The 16,357-nt window shown below is 35.8% G+C and overlaps 1 long non-coding RNA gene and 1 pseudogene across 1 annotated transcript; one reads left to right on the top strand and one right to left on the bottom strand.

Annotated features, from left to right (window-relative positions):
• LOC140150867 (corticotropin-releasing factor receptor 2-like) overlaps positions 1 to 16,357 on the top strand; it is a 202,526-nt pseudogene that overhangs the window by 2,983 nt on the left and 183,186 nt on the right.
• LOC140150866 (uncharacterized) lies at positions 10,785 to 15,239 on the bottom strand. The gene is made up of 3 exons (XR_011858859.1): positions 14,669 to 15,239; positions 13,583 to 13,701; positions 10,785 to 12,499 (listed from the first exon to the last, which is right to left on the bottom strand). It is a non-coding gene; the product is annotated as an uncharacterized lncRNA (long non-coding RNA).

Genomic DNA, 16,357 nt, shown 5'->3' on the forward strand with positions numbered 1-16,357 from the left:
GATGGCCAGAGAAGCATTGCTTTTGACTTCCTGGGCTATTAGCCTATACCCGGGCTATATAGTCAGTTAACTTCTTCAGTAACTGACCAAGTGCTTTTACAAGAGTTTATGATCATGAATGGTGTTGAGTTAAATTAGGTATAATGGAAAGTAATATATATGGATACGAACAGCAGGATATGTACATCAGGAGTCTAATTTAGGATAGCAATGAGATGAACCTTGCAAGAACGTAGTAGGCAAGACGCCTTTTTTTTATAACAATGAAGCAAATTCTACTAGTAGTAAACAGGTGTTATCGAGATTATTATCATTGTTTCAGAATGAGAGACTTTAGGCCAAATAAAATAAAAAACATGTTTCACGTCCGGGTGTTTGAAAAAAAGGAGGAAGAGATGGCTTTTTATTTACTATTTTTTATCACAAAATCGGTGTGAATATCCATAAATAGAGCTGTTTTAACGTATACAATAATGCCTGGAAAAAGGAGGAGGCCTCTTTTTATTTCTTATTCTGAGAGATAGGCCCCCCTCTAATTATCACAAAACCTTATCAAAGTGTTTCTTGTATATTAGCAAGGCTATAATCTCAACTTCCCAAACATATTTTTTGAAAAGTTATAACTGAATTTCAAAAAATAAAAATAAAATTGAAGAAACCTCAAAAAAGGAAGCGGGAGGGACGTGAAACATGTTTATTTTTTTATTTGGCCTTATGTATTGAATATATTGCCAGTTTGTCACCTGCTTATTGGCTTCACTAATTAATAAAGTGATGTAACAGAACACGTGGGTTATAAAAGAGCTATTATGTAATGCTGAAATAGAGTCTGATAATTATTATTTAAAAGTAATGATATTTTACATACAGAAAAAATGGCATATCAATGAATATTAGGAAGCGTTTAATAAAAACAAAGTTGCTCACATAATAAGAGGCTTACTAAAATGAACTTGACTTGCAAAAAATGGATTTTGTGTGAATATAGGATGTTTCGAATTATTGTTTATTCAAAAGGCGTCATTGAATCGTCTCGTAAAGAGACAGACATGTGAATGTGTTTGCATTGCATTTGGAAAGTGAATGTTAAATCTGCTTAACATGCTTAAGTCAATTACTTGGGCAGCATTTGTCTGAATTGGTTGTCGCAAATTGGTCTTATTGTTTTGAATAAGTTAAGCAAGCTCAATGCAAATGTTGTTGTATATGAATTAAAAAACATGGTTCCAAAGTTCTGATTCTTTATCGCGGCAATGAGTACTGTTAGAGCTGAAAACATCTGAACAAATAAATAAAGTCCCTCAGCGATGTTTTAAGTGTCAAAAACGTATTACAACAATGATAATAATTCATTCATTATTTTCATTTATTGGCGGAAAATAGAGTTCATGACTTTCAGAGCAATCAACATTAAAACAATGCAATTTTATTTAACATATGTCTCGTCACCTATACATGCAAATAAATTAAAAGCTTGCACTATTATCTAAAATAAACAGACTGCTTTTACCACACTATGCTTGTACATTCATATAATAATCATTGAATATTAGTCCAAATTACCATCGTGCAAAACATGTTAAATTTACCATATCTAGCAGGGATGCAGTATTATAGAGCTGATCAGTATCAGGCTATGGAGGATTTTCAACATGTTCAACAGCACACTGATTTGGTTCGTTGAGCCTTTATACAGGGGTCAAGTTCAAAATTACTGCCGCCTTGGTTAAAAACAACACTAATGTGTATCTCTAATCATACGATGTCAGAAAAGTATAGTTTGACCTATCTATGATATATTTTTCTATGGGGAAAGAGGTAACATTATGACGTCATTGGTCTAATTTTGGCACCACAAGGAGTGAACATGAAAATTGCTCCAATATTTTTGAAAATTGTCTCTCAAACTATTCTTTTTCTGATTTCTTGCAACAGGACAAATAAGTTGACACAATTATTATCAAAATTAGAACAATATTCGCCCACTACATGGCTACAACTAGACGTCACAATATTACTCTTTTGCAAGCTTCATTGGGTAAGCATTTTTGGGACATGCGTTTTGGCGCATTTTGTAATTACGCCTTAAAAGACGTAAGATAAATGTAATTACGCCCTAAAAAGACGTAAGATAAAGAATAGGGTAAACGTTCAATTGTGCAAAATTATCCCGATGAGCATGGCATGTGTAAAGGGAGAAGAAAGATATTTTGGACACGTTGAAAGGGGAGTTGGAATATTTTTCGTACGTTTGGGACTTCCTTGTAAATAAGATCAATTGGGCTTACAGTATTGATGCACAGTACAGTTTTTGCTTTGATGGAAAGCTGTACAAAATGTTTAATGTTTTTAAATACTGTTCAAGTGTATATGATTTCTTTTGAAATTGCTATTTCGTGTCAGCTACTTCTGTTCATACATTTACGGACACGCACAGAGTTTACCTATTTCAACCCCAGGTGTTGCAAATAGTACGTCCAAAAGGTGTCATCAGACACATGACATCCCCAGGTAGTTCACTTGCCATTTTCTATTACACCTTGACGACGCTTCGTATAACCTTGTTTTCAAGCATATTTTCAGTAGCTATCGCTTGCAACATAAAATAAGTGATATAACTTTTCACATCACTTGTAGCCTTGTACGTACACCCCCGTAAACGCACGTGCATACGCACGCAACCTCACACCTATGACGACATTGGTTTAGATTGAGTTCACAGTGCTTCTTGGTTTCTTCTTCAAACGGTCATAAAAGAACTTGCGCGCATACATTCCCTTACGGTCTGAAATAGTTTTTCATATATTTTATTTCATCAAATTACATATGTATTACAGCTTTTTGAAAGGAAATCGGTATATTTATATCAACAGAGCCAAAAAAGGAAAAATATATTTATATGCAGACCAATTTAACTCTACTTCAAAATTCATCTACTCATATATGTACTGATTACCGGGAAAATATGTCATCGTTTCAACCGGGCGTTTCAATATTTCATAACATGCTCTTCGTGCTCTTTGCAAGCCTATTATGGGCGTATTGGTGCCTATCTATATGAAATAGACCATTTGTTTTACAATAAACATCATGACAACATTAATAAAATAAGATAAAGGAGTCCATAGCCATCAGACAGGAGAAACAAGTCAAGCTCAACAGAGACGGGGGCCGGGATCTTCCGATAATTTACGACTGTCTTCTAGAAACACCAACATCATCCAAGTGTGAAGAAGACAGTCAGCCATTCATCATGTTCATTACTGCCTGAGGATGGTAACAATTAGTTACCGAAAATATTATATTTATTTATTTGCCTTCAGTTTCCGTTGAAAGTTTTAAAAGTTTCTTGGTTAAAATATTGTTGTAGTGTTTTTCATATAAAATATTTTGGAAAAGTTTACATGACCTTTACAAAACGCGTCATTTAACGCTTATTAAAATGTTTTGACCAGCATCGTAAAAACGTTTTCGTATCTGGGTTAACAACCATCATGGCCGACTATGTTACGTCCAATATCCAGTATAATATTTTTCAAAAATGTTTAATATTTTCTTCTGAGATACCTTCTTCCATTTTCTTTTCAATCTGATATGGCCAGACTATGCTGATGATTACTCTTTCATTATTTTTGTTATTATTGTTCTCTGCAAAATTGCAAGTAATGAACGGACAGACTCAAACGTAGGATGTGATAGGAATATTCGGTAGTCTGCTATCAGATACATGCTCGCGCGCTAAAACGACTGATTAGAATTGAGGTATTTTACTCGTATAAATATCCGGTCATTGCCAGCAGTAGACATGATAACAAAATAAGATTTGATACAAACACGAAGGCGTGCGCCCAGACAAAACGCAAAGAGAAATAATTACATGATTTCTAGCATTTTCTCCTTTATTTCGATATGAAATACGAAAATAATATGAACCTCAACCGGTAGAAGGAATTACCGGAATTAAAGTAGATTGCCCTGACTTTAAAAGATGGATGAAAAAGGTTTTTAATTTTAAATCAATCAACGTGGTCAGTTTCTTGCATTTGTATCTTTTTCTGTGTCACATCCAGGTGTTACATTTTTGATTACAGTGTTATTTACACCTGAAAACTTCTCTTAAGTGTAACACCTTTTGTTGTGACAGCCAATACGTTACATATTGGTCAGAGAACATCGAACCGTGACTGAAACCAACTTTCTGCAATAAACACAATATAATAACTATGATTCCCCCAAGGGAACGAAGAAACGAAAAGGCAAAGAATATGAACAAAGAAGTCACTTGGTATACCCGCGAGATTAAAACCTTAGACCCCTCGCGTGCCGGGGACTGCTCTATAATCCGACGCTTCTATAATCCGAAGGTTCTTTAGTCCGAAGGTTCGCTAGTCCGAACATGTGTTCATATCATTCGCTAGTCCGAATTTTAAAAGAGGTTCTCTAGTCCGAAAAAAAAATTAAAAAGAGGTTCTTTATTCCGATGGTTCTTTATTTCGAAGGTTCTATAGTCCGAATTTTAAAAAAGGTTCCCTAATCCGAATATTAAAAGAGGTTCTTTAATCCGAATTTTAAAAATGGGTCTCTAGTCCGAATATGAAAATAGGCTCTATAGTCCGAATTTAAAAAGGGTTCTATAGTCCGAAATTGCAAAAGGGTTCTATAGTCCGAAACGGATACCGTGTTCTTTAGTCCGAATCAGTAAAAAGGCTCTATAGTCCGAATTTTTTTATATAACATTAACATTTACTGCGCCCAATAGCTAGATAATAGCAGAGTTTATGGTAAACGGGATGACGCTACTTTTAGACCCCCCTCCCCCTGTCATCAAAAACAAATCCTGCGTACGCGCCTGATATCCCCCAACTTACTGTATACAAAGATCCTAAAAATACGATATTTGCTCCAAAAATGTTGGCATAATTTTTACACCATCAGAAACGAAAAGAAATTAATGAATGGAACGAAAATATTAAAAAAAACCTGAAGAAGTGCAAAAGCACACACACAAACAGAACAAAAGAAGGAAAGACACAATGAAAGAAAATAAACAACTGAATAAAGATTAAAAGGAAGTCCAAATGAAAGAACAATGAATACAAAGATAATGAACAAAATAAATGAACATTACAGGAAGATAAGAATGAAGAAAATACCACCAGAATGAAGATAAACGTCAATGTATGCTACGTAAAATATCCAGAAAAAACAACCATGTTGAACTTCAGTGGATTTGTATTTAACAATTGATTTTTTGACAGTGAAACAAATGATGAAAATAAAATTCGGAGTATAGAACCTGTTTACCAATTCGGACTAAAGAACACGGTATCCGTTTCGGACTATAGAACCCTTTGCAATTTCGGACTATAGAACCTTTTTTTAAATTCGGACTATAGAGCCTATTTCCATATTCGGACTATAGAACCCTTTTTAAAATTCGGACTATAGAGCCTATTTTCATATTCGGACTAAAGAACCGTTTTTAAAATTCGGACTATAGAACCTTCGAAATAAAGAACCATCGGAATAAAGAACCTTCGTAATAAAGAACCGTCGGATTAAAGAACCTTCGGAATAAAGAACCGTCGGAATAAAGAACCGTCGGACTATAGAGCTTCCACCCGCGTGCCAAGGACAGGATCCCAGACCGGTAGACACGGGGGTTTCGCTGGCCCGGCCAGTGACTCCATGCATATTTATGACTTAGGGTTATTGCGCCAAGACATGGCATCACGTGGTATGAATGCGCAGTGGTTTTTCCAGGCGCGACTGTAAGCAAAGTATGGCGAATAACTTTTGCGAATAATTGATCACGTTTATACGCAATATCATTAATAAACATTATGATCTAATTAGCACTTCCTACTAATTTCAAGATGTCTGTTCACGGGAAACAATAATGTAAATTAAATATTTTTTTGTTTAGGACTTTTCCTATGTTTAATGTTTTATTATTGTACTTTTAAGTATTATCTGATTTATTGATTCCGTTCAATTAAATTTCATTTATTTTTATTTCGGCCACATGATACATTCATTGTACATATTATTTTTGTAACGTAAGTTAAATTTCCATCTTGTTCAGATTGGGTGCCACAAGTTTCACGCTCTGCGTCTTTGCGGCATCCACATCTCTTCACTTTTCATGTTCTTATTGTGTTTCTATAAGTTATCTCATTATGTTTTCCTTATCTTTAATTTCCATTTGTATAATTTTGTTGTGAATTGAGATGAAAACAAATAAACTTGAACTTGAACTTGAACTTAATTTAATATTTTTGCTGCGCAGAGCAATAAAACAAGAATAACATAACAATATTTAAGGGTAGCGTTTCAAATAATAGTTTTGATTTCAGCCCAGGCAAAACAAATCCGATGATTTTCCTGATACATATAATAAAGGCATAAACATCAAAAGTTATTTTCAAGATGTCTCCATGAAATCGATTTTGCGATCATGAGCATCTTCGTCAATTCATTCAGTTTCAAAACACGTTATGCCACGAGGAATCACTGCATTCGCTGTGCAAATATGCACATGTAAAGCTTCAATCGTTAGAATCCGTGAATCAATATATTTGAGATTGCTACCAATATTAGTTTTAATAATCGTATGTAACACCCAAGGTTTTTTTGAATAAATTGACTGAAGTTAAACACTCCTACTTCATCATGTCATGTGAGGATTACGCTGCTAAATATTTGAAATATTCGTGATGAAGTCCATGATTTTTATGGAAATTCATTAAATCCGTTCTAATCTCTTCGCATCACTTTAACTTTTCTGATAAAATGTGCATGACGTGACGGAATGTTGTATACGAATTACGATATCCGATTTCCTTCTATATTACATCTCATATTTTCGTCTTTTCCTACAACATGCCAAATATCATATCATTTTACAAACTTTATACATTAAGAAATGTTATTACTTATCCATAAAGATATATTATTACTTATACATACAGAAATATTATTACTTTTGTGGTGAGCGTACCATATGCAATCATTATAAGCTTCAGAAAACGGGAAATGCACATGGTTGTTTGTGAGGGGTATTCTACGATACTTTTTGTTGAAGAGGAAGTAAACTATAAGAATGTTACTTGAAGATACACCCATTAGTTGATCGACCAGATTCATCAGGATCGGTGTAGTAAACTCAGGCTCTTAGTATCTGATCCAGAATGTTCACTTGTGTACGTTTCAACAACACCTGTTGTCTTAATCAACACTTGATGGTTAGTTACTGCTATTGGCAAGCGACGCTAGATGTATATAGTTCCAGCGCTGATCTTAGAGTTGCCCTCTAGTGGAAAGAGGAGGGCCACCACCGTGAATATAGACAGTCCAAATTTTCTCACATATTTGACAAGTTTCTGGAACAGGGATCAAGAAAATCCCTTCAAGAAAACCCAACTGGTAACTCTAAGATTACACAAGTAAGTGAACATTCTGGATCAGATACTAAGAACCTGTCTAATGATCATCCTTTTACTGTTCGTATAATCAGTTATGACCACTCAAGCTAGTAGAGATTTCTTTATGGATGTATTTACTTATTGACCAGTCTGCTGCAAAGTAAGACACGGTATATGTAAACAACATTTAGGATGGCTAGCAGAAGCAATATTGGTCACTTCCACTTTACTCTCGGGCTATAGTCAGGTCACACACCACCACATTGGGTTCGTTACTTTTAATGCACTCGGTGTTTCTACCGTCCCGACTCAAACGATTCTAGAAGTTGTTCTCACAAGCCCCGCCTACTTTCCCTGCCTTCTCGGCAACCCGGAAGTAACTTTTTCCATTGGTTTGTGTGGTGCAAAATGAGGAAAATACCAATATTTGGCAACGAATTACAGGAATTCCAGTCATAGATCTCGACTGAAAATGGATACATTAGGTAAGTAACACTTTCATTTATGTCATATCAAAAAATTGTTGGAGATCTATGACCAGTTTGGTAGATAATCGAGTTGAAATGTGGGCATGTTTTTGGCATGGTCTAGGTGGGAATAACAGGTTCGTACATGTAAACTCAATGGGAATCTCTTACGACTAGGCTAAAATACAACAATATTTTGTAAATTTTCCTCGTAAAGAAAAGATCGGTCAAGGAAACCCATATGAATATGTTGTCAATACTTCACTTGACCCAAATATATGATTTATTTTTGTAATGAGAGAATCGCACATGGAATTTTAGAGGGATTTTGATAGCAGTTCCCGCACCGTAGAAAAGCTGCTCTGTCATGAGCCGGAAATTCCATCATGAGCCTAGATCCTGATTTGTTTTGCCAATTGAAGCTTCTAATGTTGGCTGAATGTTTTTGATGATATCATGAAAGTCAATCTGTGACAAGATGTAATTTTGCTACGGAAAGTGCTATGACAAAACGATTTTCAGTTTTGGCTTTCTTTATAATCAAGGAGTTTAATTTGATATAAAATGATGGCAAAATTTGACTGAATTCACCTTTCAGGGGGATGTAATTTTCTTCGGCAGGGGGTCATGAATATGTCTGTGACTGAAGTCAATTTTTTTTTTTTTTCCTCCATCGCGGATCGCAGGCTAAAATTTTACGACCCCCTATCGTGGGTCAAAAATTTTAGGACCCCCTTCTGTCAAAATTTTAGAGCGGAGTACACGAAACGCGTTAAAATTTTTGACCATAAGCGTAAAGAAGGCGCACGGAGAGCGCAAAAATCTTGCATTGTATAAAGATTGTGTGCACATTTTGTTCAAAAAAGTGTAAGAAAAGTTACACCAGTCGCCAGCCCTTAATAATTCTATAACCCCCTATTTTGATTGCTACAAAATTATAACCCCCTATTTTTGGTCTTAAAATTCTATGACCCCCCAGTATATTCATGACCCCCCTTCTGAAGAAAATGATAGCCCCTTATACCTATAAGGGGCTCAGCTGTGCAATAATTATGAGCCCTGGAAGGAGGGTAAAATTGGGGGGCAAGCAAGCGATCCGAGGGGGGGGGCAAGCAATTTTGGCACACATTCATGGGGTGCCTTTTAAATAAAATGCTCTAAAAAGGCTTAGGAAAACAGTATGGAAACGCTGAAATATGCAAATGTTCATGCTCGCTGTGCTCGCAACATATCTAGACCTTTTAAGGTTTGCAAATTGGGATCCCAAAAATTTGGCATGTGTTGGGGCAAAGATTTTTGGCAGGCCAAAAGAGGGAGGAAAGCGATTATTTTGCAGGCTGAGAGGGGGCAAGCTATTTTTGGTGGGTTGTTCGGACATTTTATTACCCCCGATAATTATTGCACAGCCCCTAATATGGCACATAAATGAACCCTGTGGTGTGCAACCGATGGTGGAGGGGGGATTGGGGGCACCAGTGGCAAAACTACACTTTCATTGCAATCAAGGGAACAGCTAGCTGGGGTAAATCTGCCACCACCGCCAAGGGGGGGGGGGGGGCTGGGGAATACAGATGCATGTGCTCATTTGGGGGAAGTGGGTGGGCAAGGATTTCAAACCAAGCCGCTGTAACAGCCCCATGCGGGGGATTGTGCCACTGTCCCAGCTTTACCCTGACAAATTTTCTAAAATCCTCTTTTTCTTTTTCAGGCCTACTAAAAGGTCAGAGCTACACTGTACAAGTAACAACCAACTGCCAGACACCATTAACCAATGCCACTGTGAGCCATTTCATGTCACATTTTGCAGCGGAGGCAGATGGAAGTCATGGAACAAATGAAATATTAAAAAGGACTGAAATAATGACCGGATTCAGAAACGCACTTCAATCTCACTAATTGAAGAACAATACTTGTGTTGAAAGTCGGGACTCATAAATTAGGTGTAACAGAATGTGTGAAAATTTATTAAGATCTATTAGAAATATTCAATCCAATAGATTAGAATTCAATCTAATTCAATTTTAATATATGGGATTAAAATTGCTTAGATTGATTTTTAACCCTTAGATTAAAATCAAATTAGATGTATTCAAATTAGATTTTTAAAAATCCATCCAAATGTTTTTTAGATTAAAAATCAAATAAGATTGAATTCTAGATTGAATATTTCTAATAGATTAGATCCAATTTTGGATTTGTCCCAGATCACAATCACTTAGAGGGAATATGCTGAATTGTATTATAAAATAAAGACTGCACAAAAAGTAACGCAGTTGTTATAAACATGCCTGTAGCGTTTGAACTAATAATTGTGTTCACAATATTTCAACATAGAAAGAAGGATGATTTATTTACGCGCATTTTGATACCCCATTAGTCCAATCTCGTTCAATAATAACAACACAGCAGTGTTTTTAAAGAAAAATACCCGAATTGAAAGTTGCGGTTATTTGTATTGATATGAAGTCATTGATTGAAACCATTGATTGCTGTAAATGGCAACTATTAAATTTGTGGTTTTTCTTTAAAAGCACTATGTACTGTGTTATCAGTATTGAACGACATTTCACAAATGGGGTATCAAAATGAGCGTAAATAAATCATCCTTCTTTCTATGTAGAAATATTGTGGAAACGATTACTAGTTCTGAACTTATAGGCATATTTCAGCTGTGTTACTTTTTGTGCAGACTTTTTATTGGATATCTTCCATCACACAATAGAGGATACATGTAGTAAAAAAATCCCCATCATTTATTATCTATTAAGTAGGTGTGTTCAACTGTTTTGGTTTGTTGGACTTCCTTCTTCATACTTTTTTAATGAAAAAAATAGTGCTTTTATTTTTTCACTTCCTTACAGATCTCAAAATAAATTAAAACAATGATCAAAGCTACATATTCACCATGCATTTTTGTTTATTTCATGAACTCTTGTCTTTCTAATAATTATGTACCAGAGAAATAGGTGTAAAAATACATTTAGTAATGAAGTATGAGATAATGAGTGAAAAAAGACCATTTATTTACAGTCTATTGGCAGCCACTAGTCTTTTGAGAAGGCTTTTGTTCAGACCTTCATTTGGGGGGGCCCTTTGTCAAGGCCATTTGGCACCACTTGTCAAGAGGAATGAAGAACACCTTGAAGTTAACAAAGATCAGGGGCACAAAGGCCAAAACTGAAAAACTGCAGGCAATGGCCCTGACTGAAATTCGAGTCCAGCTTGTGTGTTAATATGGTGCTTTCACAAAAGACTACATTGTAGCATTGACTGACATCGGCTAGTCTTTCCTGAAGGCTTTGGGTGTGAATGCATTGATGCACAGTCACAGCTTTCATGAAAGAAACAGTGTCTGCCAGTGCCAATAATAAACTATGAACACTTACACTCCTTTAAAAGCATTTATAAGTCAAGGGTTTACATGTAGGACCTTCTTTTATTTTAGTTTTATGTTAAGGGTTTACATGTAGGGTCTTCTTTTATTTATTCAATAAATAACAGACATTAACGAGGCCTTATCTGCAATAGCTGCCAAGTGTCATATTTTAGATAAATTATCAAAATGTCTATGGGGCAGCTATTGCAGTTAGGCCTTCTGGTCCTAAACCCTTGATTAGTGGACTGGATACTCATCATATTTACGGGGATGAAGGTAAACCAGTAGCAGCTACTAAACAATTTGGTCTACAATTACTCTATCCTGCATCCGCTAATCCTAAGGTGCGCTAGTCATAAATGTCACTAGTCCAAGAAAAAAATGGTCGCTAGTCCTAATGGCTGCAGATTTTCCATTGCTAAGGTCTTGTAAACCTTATTTATTTTTGGACTTGTGAACCATTTCCTATTTTTTCGGACTAGCGATCCGTATTTTTGGACTAGGGAACCTTGGCTATACATTGGTTCCCCTCAAGTTCAGTAGTGACGTAGGTGCATATTTTAGTGGGCGCCGTATTGAATCGTGTGCGTATAGTTAATTGTGTAGCAAAAAAGGGTGGTTCGTGTGGCGCAGCCATGAAAAGACATTGACGTCACTGCTGAATTTGAGGCAAACCAAAGAAAAGTGCCTAGAACATTTCCAATAATTCCATGCAACTTTTACAGCCTGTAAGGAACTATGCATTACGATTACATCACATGATGTCAGAGTCATTTGTTGAGGTCCTTATTATTTTAATAATTGGAGCAAACATTTACTAGTTAGTTTATGCACCACATAAATTACTATGCAAGTATTTAAGTTCTCATCAAATGTTCACCCTCCAGAAAAGATTTTCTTCAAAAAATTTAATTGTTGACATAATGTTGGGAAAGTTTTCAATGCATGCGAGTGATAGCCCTACTACGGCCTTTTGACTGTGGTGGTCCAAAACCATGCTATATCGTAAAACCTGGCTATATCCAGAGAACTGCTAAACCCAGACTGCTAATTCCCCCCTTTTGGGTGGAGCGGTTAGTGGGTTTTAGCAGTTCTCGGATATAGTGTGTTTAAAAAGCCCTATAGTACGGCTAGCGAGTGATGCGACAGATAACAGATGCCAGCTGTTGACTTCCAACCCATCATCCTCTTTGTCTTTCACGAAACCAGTATCCTCAGTAGTACTGCTGCACCTGGAAATTGGAATAAAATAAAATAATAGCCAATGATTAATTATTACACATTATTATCAGGATTATGGTATCTAGGTTGTTTGTGTGCCTTATAGGGTACTACACCTGCCCAATTTTGTGCCTATTTGTGCATTTTTCTCAAAATTATAGGGCATTGGGGACAAGTAAGATATGTATATTATAGGGGCAAGGACTACAACTACTGCACTGGAAATTTTATATCAGCACAGACAACAGTTGTGGAGTTACAGTCAAAAATGAGGGAAAACCAATATTTGATCAAAAAATCAATAACTACTTGCTTTGAGTTGCTGAATTTTCAGTACAGTAGTTGGGAGTCCTTGCCCCTATACATATCTTACTTGTCACCAATGTGCTATAATTTTTATGAAAAATGCAAAAATAAGCACAAAATTGGCCAGGGTGTAGTACTCCCTTAAAGCCTTAATGTACTATCTTTTTAAATTTTTAGATTTTCCTTCCAAAATGATAAATTATTGTAGCAGAGTCATGATATGCTATTTCAATAGGTGTGAGGTCAAAGGTCATAAAGTCAAAAGTAGTCACTTGCAATCATTTTGCAATTTTAATTTTTTATTATGAACTGTGAGAGCGGAGACAGATTTAAAGCACTAATCTGTAATTTACTAAGTCTACTAGTCGTGCATAGTTTCATGGGCATAGCCATCTTTTTTAGTAAGGAGGGCAAAATAAAACTTAGGTGGTACACAAAAAAACTCTGCATTGCAAAAAAAGTTGCATCATACAATTATACATAGAGAGGTTGTATGTCTTTGAGCTTCTAAAAAGGCTTTATTGGGACGTAGCACGCAAAAATTTCGTATTTTACACTATTTTCGGTCATGATCAGGTTAATTTCGGTAGAAAAGGGTTCCTTGTCCCTTTTCTTTTCTTTTGCCCTTCTGATTTTCTCTTTTATTTTTTTTTTTTTTTTCACTTTCATTTCATATATACCTGTCGTGCCTGAGAATTAAATATAGGAACACATAGGAATAAGGTATTGGCATTTTGTGTGGTGTGCTGCACCCGCTTGGCTACAACTTTGTAAATGAAATTACTTACATCCTCCTCAATAAGGAAAGCTGTGCTGTTCGGTTGCAGGTGCTTTGCTTCAGCGTGTGTTTATAGTTCAGATTTTTGGAAGATATGCCTTGCTGAATGGACCTTTCGTGTGCCAGTTTCTGGAAAGACAATACAGTATGACATTGTAATTAAAGCCATTGTAACATTTGCTAATATTTTTCAAAATTCTGTTTTTACACGATTGCTTTGTAAACATATAGTAGGCCTACATACTCTGCAAAAATCAAGACTTTATGTTTGCTCACTTGCTGTGGGTTGGGATTGAGACTGAAGATGAAGTCAAAATCATATTTTCCTATAGACGAATCAAATTTCACGCATTCCTGCACCTTAATGGCGGCCATAGCCGCGACGGGGACCAAACTATCTCACCTAAAATGTGAAATGATGCGCCCTTGAAGGATATTTTAAACTGCATTCTACCACCCGTGTTACATGCAGACAAAAGAATGATGACAGTTTACAACACAAAAGAATCTCACATCAAATTTTAAGCGGGTTTAATCCACCCAATTGGGCACTCACAACACCTGTTTGGTGCATGCAGGGACCCTAATAAGGCCAAATAAAAAAATAAACATGTTTCACGTCCCCTCCCGCTTCCTTTTTTGAGGTTTTCTTCAAATATATTTTTATTTTTTGTAATTCGGTTATAACTTTTCAAAATATATGTCTAGGAAGTTAGGATGCTTTCTTTAGCCTTGTTAAGATACAAGAAACACGTTAGGAAGGTTTTGTGATCATTTGAGAGAGTGTAACTCTCCTCCTTTTTCCAGGCATTATTGTATACGCTAAAACACTGAGCTCTAAGTATGGCTATTTACACCAATTTTGTGATAAAAATAGAAAATAAAAAGACCCTCTTCCTCCTTTTTTTCGAAAACCCGGACGTGAAACATGTTTTTATTTTACTTGGCCTAATGGCCGACCAAATCCTGACCATGACTTGGCTCGTTGGATTCGTCTATACTATAGCGAATCCTCACTGCCAGTTAAAATTAATGTTGTGTCGTTTAGTTTTACTTGTGCATTAAAAAAATTAATGAGTTATAAAAAGAAACTCACCTTGCAGAGTCGAGGTACAAACAACACACCCAACATACTCAGCCAGGAGAACGGTATACACATACACGACATAACACTGTATTGCAATGATCATGAATGTACAGTCATGACAGTGCATGAACAACAGATCTGTGTGATGCAGTGGTGAATGGGACAAATCTCGTCATGTTTTCGTGTAGTCCGAGGTGCTCTGACGATAACACTCCGATCGCCAGGCAATCTACGTGTAGTAGGCCAGTGGGACAACGAAAACGCTACGTGAACGAGCTAGTTTTCGTGGTATATTCGATGTCCGTGGCCTTAAACTGTCCTTATCCATCATGTCATTTGCTTCTCTAAATATTCAGTGAATTGAATACTAATATTACTATTGCAAACTAGTCCAAGCACGTCGCTAAAATGAGGCAAATAATTCGATTTTCGCAACTGGATACTTCTGTCAGTGTTATGACTGTCGCAAAAACAGCTGATCGAGGTCAGAGGTGAAATCTGTCAATCAAACTACTTTCGCGCATGCGCAAATGGCACACCTGAACTTAGGGAAATATTTTGCCGAAGGCATTGAGGTGGTGTGGTCAGGTCATTACATTAGTAACTGACCAAGTGCTTTTACAAGAGTTTTATGATCATGAATGGTGTTGATTTAAATTAAGGTTTAATGGAAAGTGATCGTGTATGGATGAGAACAGCGGGATATTACATGTAGGCTACATGGTGACATTAGGAAACGAATTTGGAGAATACCTTCTGTTAATAAAATACTATGCTGAGCCACCAGCCTGGGTGGCTCACGCTCCAGTAATTTCAGATGATTGAGCTCAGTAATACATCAAGGAATGTCTTTCAATTCATGAAAACAAATAGATAATCAGCTTATCGGATTAAAAGCTTAGAGGGAAGGTCTTGCTGCTCAGCGAGTGTTTGTAATTATCAGAAGGTTTTCTCCAAACTCATTCTCTAATGAGTACAAAACTGAACTGAACTAAACTGAACTAATTCGTGACAATTGCGGAAAACAATAAGAAGAATGTAGTAGGCGTTACGTTCTTTCTATAAGATGCCAAACAATGAGCAGTAAACATCCCAGCAAACACAAACACGTTTTTAAAACGTTTTAAATAAGTTATATTTTGGGTTTGGGTTTAGGTAAAAACGTTTTAATAACAATAAAATGTCGGCTTATATAAAGGTCATGAAATAATCGTTTTAAAACGTTTTGTATGAAAACACACTACAACAATATTTTTAATATGTTTTCGAAATGTCAATGTTAATTATTTTTACAAACATTTTTGGCCAAATATTTTGTCAACACTTAAGTAACATTACATTAAAATATTTGCACCCAGCAAACACAGAAATGTTCTTAAAATGTTTTTACAAAACGTTTTAATAACCTATGGTTATATAAAGGTCGTGAAAACATTTTAAAAACGTTATTGTAAATATTTTGGGCAAACTTTTTTTGCAAAATATTTTTTCAACCCCAAAATAACATTCTGTTTAGAATGATTTGTACCAAAAATGTTTTTGGAATGTTATTAAAACGTTTTTATACCCTTTATATAACCCGACATTTAAAAAATTTCTGTAAAACATTTGTGTTTGCTGTGCAGTAAATTACCAACAAATATTATTTAATGTTATAAAAACGTTTTATACCATTAACGTACCCTTTATATAACCCGA

This window comes from Amphiura filiformis, chromosome 4 (assembly GCF_039555335.1).
Source record: "Amphiura filiformis chromosome 4, Afil_fr2py, whole genome shotgun sequence".
In the NCBI taxonomy this organism is placed as follows: Eukaryota; Metazoa; Echinodermata; class Ophiuroidea; order Amphilepidida; family Amphiuridae; genus Amphiura; species Amphiura filiformis.